Source organism: Neofelis nebulosa, chromosome 2 (assembly GCF_028018385.1).
Source record: "Neofelis nebulosa isolate mNeoNeb1 chromosome 2, mNeoNeb1.pri, whole genome shotgun sequence".
NCBI classification, from domain to species: Eukaryota; Metazoa; Chordata; class Mammalia; order Carnivora; family Felidae; genus Neofelis; species Neofelis nebulosa.
In genome coordinates, this window is record NC_080783.1 from 126,790,691 (window position 1) to 126,797,674 (window position 6,984).

Below are 6,984 nucleotides of genomic sequence, written 5' to 3' on the forward strand. Positions count from 1 at the left end.
GCCAATGCTTCAACAGAAAACACCACAGTTAAATGAACTGTTTTATTGTATGTCTACTGAGAATAATAAATGTCCAATTAATCCTAACTCAAAACATGCAAAATGGAAAAACCGAAAAACTATTCTGGTTTTGCAAATTAACTATGTATACTGTTGTTCCCTTATAAGCACATCACAATTAAGTCTGGAGGGGGGAGGAACTTGAAAATAAAGCTGGCAAACTACCAGCATTCACTAAAAATGCACAGTGATGCATTTTATCTACATGAACATTTCTGTCCTAGGGCATAGTTAACTTTAGTGGCAAAAGATGATTTTCATCGGTGTAGAAAAAAGATTAAGCTGTTCTATAAAAAAACAAAACAACAATAAATAAATAAACATTCTTGCATTAAACACAGAATTAAAACTGCCAACTGAACTGGGGGCAGGGAGGGGGACTTCGCTACAGTTTGGCATATATGCAGAGAGCGATTTGCCGCCCCCCCCCCCCAAAAAAGGTCTTGGAGTAAAGTAAAATAGACAGTAAGGAAACAATTCTTATTTTACTTTACTGTATTTTAAACTGGGAAACTGGTTTTCTTGTAATAGTAAGCTGTCAGAAAATAACACCACGGGTGGGGGGGGGGAATAATACCACAGAAATAGGTGTTGAGCTACTAAGAAAATTTTGAAAATATCACACTGATTTTACTTAGAAAAAGAGTATCATTCTATTTCCACTCTACCGTAAAAATACAACATTTATTTATAAAACATGTGTCAGGTCCTGGCAAACAAATTATTAGACTATAAATTCCTTATAGTAGAAACTACAGCGTCACATCTCAGTTTCCATCAAAGAACTTAATATTGGGTCATGCAAACATCTGTTCAATGACTGAATCTGAAATCTATTAATAAAATCATGCAACATTTTTACATGCACTCAATGGAATGGAAAAGGTAGATCAAAAGACATCAATGATTTGGGCTAGACACTAAAACTACATAAAATCCAAAGATTAGTGTTAAATTTCAACTGCTAAAATAATTAAGTTACGGTTGCTTGCTTAATGTTCTATAATACAGCCAACCTGTCTAGAACAGAATGATCCTGTTTATAAATGCATTTTTAAATATCACTGAAAACACAGTGAATGAATTTACTCTTCAGATTACACATCTGAACAATTTGAAATGTTCAGTTTGCCATAGGAGATAATTTCCTACTACTAATTTAGAAACTTACAAGCTACATTTGGGATTTGCCCAAAGAAACAAGTGCACCCAGTTCTTTGTGCCTCTCTTACTTTTACACTTTTGTGGTTAATAACTATAACAGTTCTATCCTGAGCAAAGTTATTTTATACAACCAGCATAAATGTACACTGCAAACAACCATGAATGTTACAGGTATATATACTTGTGAGTTCAAAGTAAGGTACTTCAAGTTTTAATTAATCCAACAGTACCTTTTACCAGTTACAAAGTGTAGCTTCGTATATTCCTATTCTTATGAAATATGGACTAACTTGAATAAATTCTGAAACCAAACACGGGATTACATATTCAATTCCAAATTCTGTTACCTTTACCATTCTACACTTTGAACCAATCTCTATCAATGGCAACTAAATAGGCTAGAAATAGAAAACTGAATATGTAAAGTAATTTTTTCCCAGACTTATCTGGAATTAGCCTAAAAAAATAAGTCATCAGTACCTTTAAAAAAAAGCCATTAACTTCTCTAATGATTGAAGTTAATTTCATAAAACATATTTAATCCACCATGTGCATAGCATATACTTCTGAAAATTGTATTAAAACGATTATTTTTAGACCACTTATAAAAGTACACTATTTCTTGTTTCAACTCCACCATAATCATCACGCACAATTTCCTTTTCTTGTTGGTACACACATTTACTTTCTACCTCTAAAGGCCTATTTTCAAACGGAAACAACAGCATGGCATAGTTCTCTGTTAAACTGCTTTGCTGATCAGTACATCATGATAAGCTAAGCTTATAGGTTCAATACTCTTCTGGATCATTTAACTTTGAAACAAAGTGCCCTCTTAACCACTCATCTCAAAACTGTGAGAAGGGGACTGTAAAGAGTGTGTGAAATCATTCAGTGTCCATAACCACTATTACAAAAATGCATAACCTGAATGGGCCAATATTAACTCTGTACATGAAAGACTGAAAAGCACATAAAAACTATCACTTGTAATCCCCAATATTCACGCGCAAAAAGGGGAGAGGGGGGATGGATGCTTCATCTCAATAACATATGAAAGCTTAAATACATTCATGTTTAACCCTGATCACTTTCATAAGATGTGAATTTGGCATTAAGTCATGCAGCAATATATGACATCAGAATGGACAGGATATACTTGGAAATACGCCATAACTCTTTTTAAAACTGATGAGTTTAATCTGAAAAAGAACATTAGGAGGAAGTAATTTTAAGTTCACAATTTTAAACTCACCACAACATTAATATATAAACCGTTTATACAATTTTTTTTCTTTTTTTTTTTTTTTACTGAACTTCTAAAGTATGAGAATTTTAGAACCGGGAACTCAGAGGTTATTTGACGTTGCAGGAACATTTGTTGGGTCCCTAGCATGTGTCAAACACAGAGCTAGGTGCTTGCAGGTAAGTCAATTATTTGACTCACTTCAGAGGTGGTGAAGTTCTCTGCTTATGCCAAATCGAACCATCTAGATTCCAGAACTAGAAACTCCGAGCAATGCCCTCACAGTGGTATAATTTCTATCCAAACAGACTGGTATCATTCTCCCTTTGAAACTCAAAAAAATGTCAACGATGCAATGCTAACCTTATTTAACAGAAACAGTGGTCTCTGTGTTTTGAATAACTGTAAAGAATTATAACAATCTAAAAATTCAACTAAGTACTAGTTGCATAATTTATTGCAAAGAACAAAACATGGAGCTGTCAGTTTTAACATTACAAAGACATGCAAAACAGAAATTACACAAATTGCAGATATCATTTAAAAATCCCTTTGTAGGGGCACCTGGATGGCTCGGTCAGTTAAGCATCTGACTCCTGATTGCAGCTCAGGTCATGATCTCACAGTTTGTTTGTGAGATCAAGCCCTGCATTGGGCTGTGCTGAAAGCATGGGGCCTGTTTGGGATTCTCTCTTTCTTCCTCTCCCTCCCTCCCTTCCTCTGTGCCTCTCCCCCATTCGTTCATGCTCTCTCTCTTTCAAAGTAAACATTAAAAATTAATTAAAACTCCCTTTGTAAGAAAAAAAAGTAATTATCAATATGAAGAATTAGATGCTTGATTGGAAAGTCTATTTTATATAAAAGATTATCAGCCATATAATAACAAAGTTCACAAATGATAGTAAACTTTTAGCAAGATAGCAAGATTTTAAGTTACTTAACGATTCGAATCTAAGTTACAACAGAATGTAAAACTCCCTGAGGACAAAGACCCTGTCTAATTCATCTCCATATCCCGAACAATCAGCACTCTCTTGTTAAATGTTGAAGAGAGAGGTGAACAAACATATGAACTCTAAATTCAAGCTATTGGGAAATTCAACTTAACAATCTAAAAGATATTTTTTTATAACTCAAATGACTTTTTAAGTAATAAATAATAATACTCAATGCCAGTGACAACTGTCTTGATACTTAAGACTGATGACTGTGGCTATCACTTTAATTAGTACAACGTATTCTTGGAAGGAATTCACAGATACATCAAGAGGACAAGTAAATTCATATACTTTGATTCAGCAGTCCTTCTTCCGGAAATTAATCCCAAAGAAATATTCCAAAAGAAAGAAAATGTTGCATATACAAAAGTGTTTATTTCATTATTTTAGTTAGGGGAAACAAACTGCCTATAATGCCCAACAAAGGGTAGATGAACTACTTTGCAACCTCCGAAAAAGGTTTAAAATAAAGATTAACCTCCTAATTGGTCTTCCTGCTCACACTCTTGCCCACCTCAACTCCCTGCCAAGCTGATTTCCACACAGAACGATTCTCAGAAACTCTTCTCCGTAAAATCCTCCAATAGATGGTTGCTCATCTCAAAGTAAAATCCAAAGTTCTTACAATGACCTATAACGCTCAGTTACTTCTCTAACCTAAACTCTCACTCCCTCCTGCTCACTGTCTCCCTAGCTGTTCTCAAAAAGGCCAAATATACTGAGGGGGTCTTTGCGCTTGTAGTCCTCTCGGCCTATAACCTTCTTCCCTAAGACAGCACACATAACTCGCTTCTTTCAGGTCTCTGCTCCAGTCGCATGTCTTCCCTGCCACCGTTTCTCTCTTTCCCCTCCCCTACTTCACTCTTCTCCATAGCTCTTATCGTCTAACATAGTCTGTGTTTATTTGGTTACGGCCCATCTCTCCTGATTAGACTATAGCTCTACGACAACAAGAACTCGATTTTATTCACACAATAGGCATTCAAAAAGCATTTGTTGAATTAATATTAAAGGTTGATACAATAATTTTTAACTACATGAAAAACCGTGCATATAAATATGATTGGAGGAGAACAGGAAAAATGAATAGTTTGTGAAAATGTTCACGTGCTGATCATATTATTAAGCAGTTTATACAATAAAAATTACGTCAGTTGTGATTATGATTTTAGGCTGCCAAAAGTCTCTATAACAATCTTATTTCTTTGGAAGCCACTAGTGTATTGATTTAAAACTGACTAGTACTAGTTATTAGTGACAACTTTTCCTCCTAAAATTGTAAGAACAATTACTCCAAAATCTTGTTCCTAAAGACCCAAAGTTTAGTCTAAAGTGTCAACACTGTCAATCTTGAGGTTCACACAGAAAGTGAACAGTTTTAAACAGTTTTAATATGGAACTGAATAATACTCAGGATTCCAGTTTACTTTTGAGACAGGTATCTATGTTTGGCTTCAGAGTGTCCCTGAAACTGGTCTAGTACTTTTTTTTTTTTTTTTCCTGGGGAAAGAGTCTATATATTTCATCATAATCTCAAAGGTGTCAGTGGCCTAGAAAAGGTTAAGAACTACTATTTTATGTCGGAAGTAAAATGCAATATTCTACTATAAGCCATCTCTCAAAAGGACAGAATATGAATAACACCTAGACACATCTTTGTAATCATTCAATTCATCCACAAACTACTGAGTGCCTCCCTTGTGCCAGGCACCGTGTGATCCTCAATACCTCGCACCTAATCACATTTTGCAGTGCAGAATTCAAAATACCAAGGAGACAGGATTCAGTGAAACGCCAGACTAAAAAACAGCTTCAACCGATGCAAATATAATGTCAAAACAGAAAGTGTTGTAAGAAATCCTAATAAAGACAGAAAGAAAGGGGCTCCGGGACTGATTTAGTGATTATTATGTCAAAATACTGCAGATATCAATTACACGAAAAGAAAAGAAAAAGTACACGTACACATGCCCGCCCCCACACACTGACAGGAAACCAGAAGAAAAGTTTCCAAATCCTGTTTCCAGCAGCATCCCTTCTGAGACTGCCCTACAGCATGCTTCTGAAGGTAGGAGCCCCACCTTAAAACCAAGAGCTGATACCTTACTCCTGACGGTGATGAAAACAGAAAGAATCCTCATCCCACATCCAGGAAGCAGAAAACTGTGGCCACCTGTAAGGCCCTGGCCCCTTAACCTCCTACCCTGGTATTCCCTTGTCTCTTATACTCTCCTCCCTTCAAAGCAGTGACAAAACCATCTTCCCTCCCAAAAAGGAATACATAACTCAGTCATAGTTCTTTTTTCCAACAAGAGGTCAAAAGGTCCCCCAAACTCTCGGTGCTTCGCCCTGCGAGGAGATCCCAGTTCTCGGGCGCAAGAATCTTCCCCCTCACCTTCTCCCTTTAGCAGTAAATTACACAATTCGGCTGAAGACACCGTCCTTAACTTCCTGAGGGGGACAAGTGACATTCTTACCGGCCCCAGTCTGAAGGAAGACAAGAATCACACGGTGACCCCTTCCCTCACAAAATTCAGGGATGAAGCAGAGACCCAAGAAGGGCAACGCCGAAAAGGCGAACACATGGCAAAGCTACGGAAGACGTGGGGGAAAGAGGGCGGGAAAGGGGCAGGGAGGTGGAGTGGGGCGTAGAGATGTCAGCCCTCGGCACGGGTGGTGGGGGGCAGGGGGGAAGGAAGGAAAGGGAGACCCCGACCCTGCCAGAAGTGAACGCAGGGAGGGCAACGCTCCCGCCTACTCTCCGCACCTCTCTAGCAGAGGAGGGAGGACAGAAAATTCACCTAACCCTCCAGCCCCCTCTTCGCGTGCCCCCCAAGGGGAGAGCTGGGTTGGAGGGAAGGTCTGACCCTAGTCTGGGGACATGCACGAAGAGGGAAAAGGTAGCGATGTCTAAGCTTCTGCATCTCTCGGGCAGTGAGTGGCGAGGGCACTGTGTCCGAGGAGATGGCGAGGGAAATGGGCTTGTGCCATGACACCTCGGGGAGTTGGAGGGTGGGGGACACAATGTCCTCTTTCTCTCCCACACCCGGCCCGGGCCCCTCCCGTCCGTCTCCCGCAGGCCCCGCCACAGTCGACCGGCTCGGTCCGCGGGCGTGGTTGGCTCTGGCCCCGGCGGCGGCGGCAGGGCCTCCCGGAGCCCCGGCCCCTCCCGCCGGCCAGGCCCCCGGGCCGCCGCCCCGGACACCGAGGGAACGCGGAGGAGGAAGGGGGAGCCAGGGGACTGACCGGCGACATGAGCCACCTCAGCCCAGGCTCGGCCGACCCGCGTCCCCCGCTCCCTCTGGGGCCGGCTGGGCTCCCCGCCCCTCACTCACCCCCCCGGTCCGGCGCCTCCTCCACCTCCTCCTCCACCTCCTCCCTCTTCTCGGCCGTGGCTCCTGCTCCGGCTCTGCGCGGCGACGGCGGCAGCGGCGGCAGCGGCCTCGAGAGCGGCGGCGGCGGCGGCGGCGGCGGCGCCTCCAGAACGCGCACGCACGCAGCACGTTGACCCCGCCC

The 6,984-nt window shown here is 41.1% G+C and overlaps 1 protein-coding gene across 3 annotated transcripts in view; it reads right to left on the bottom strand.

Annotated features, from left to right (window-relative positions):
• The window catches only part of RAP1A (RAP1A, member of RAS oncogene family), a 79,050-nt gene extending 72,135 nt beyond the window's left edge, over positions 1 to 6,915 (bottom strand). For 2 of the 3 annotated variants that reach the window (XM_058716214.1, XM_058716211.1), the window contains exon 1: positions 6,803 to 6,911. The gene's annotated coding sequence lies outside the window, so the exon portion shown is untranslated. Of the gene's footprint in view, positions 1 to 6,802 lie in introns of all 3 variants that reach the window. The other variant, XM_058716215.1, reaches the window with a different exon arrangement.
• Between the last annotated feature and the right edge of the window lie 69 nt (positions 6,916 to 6,984).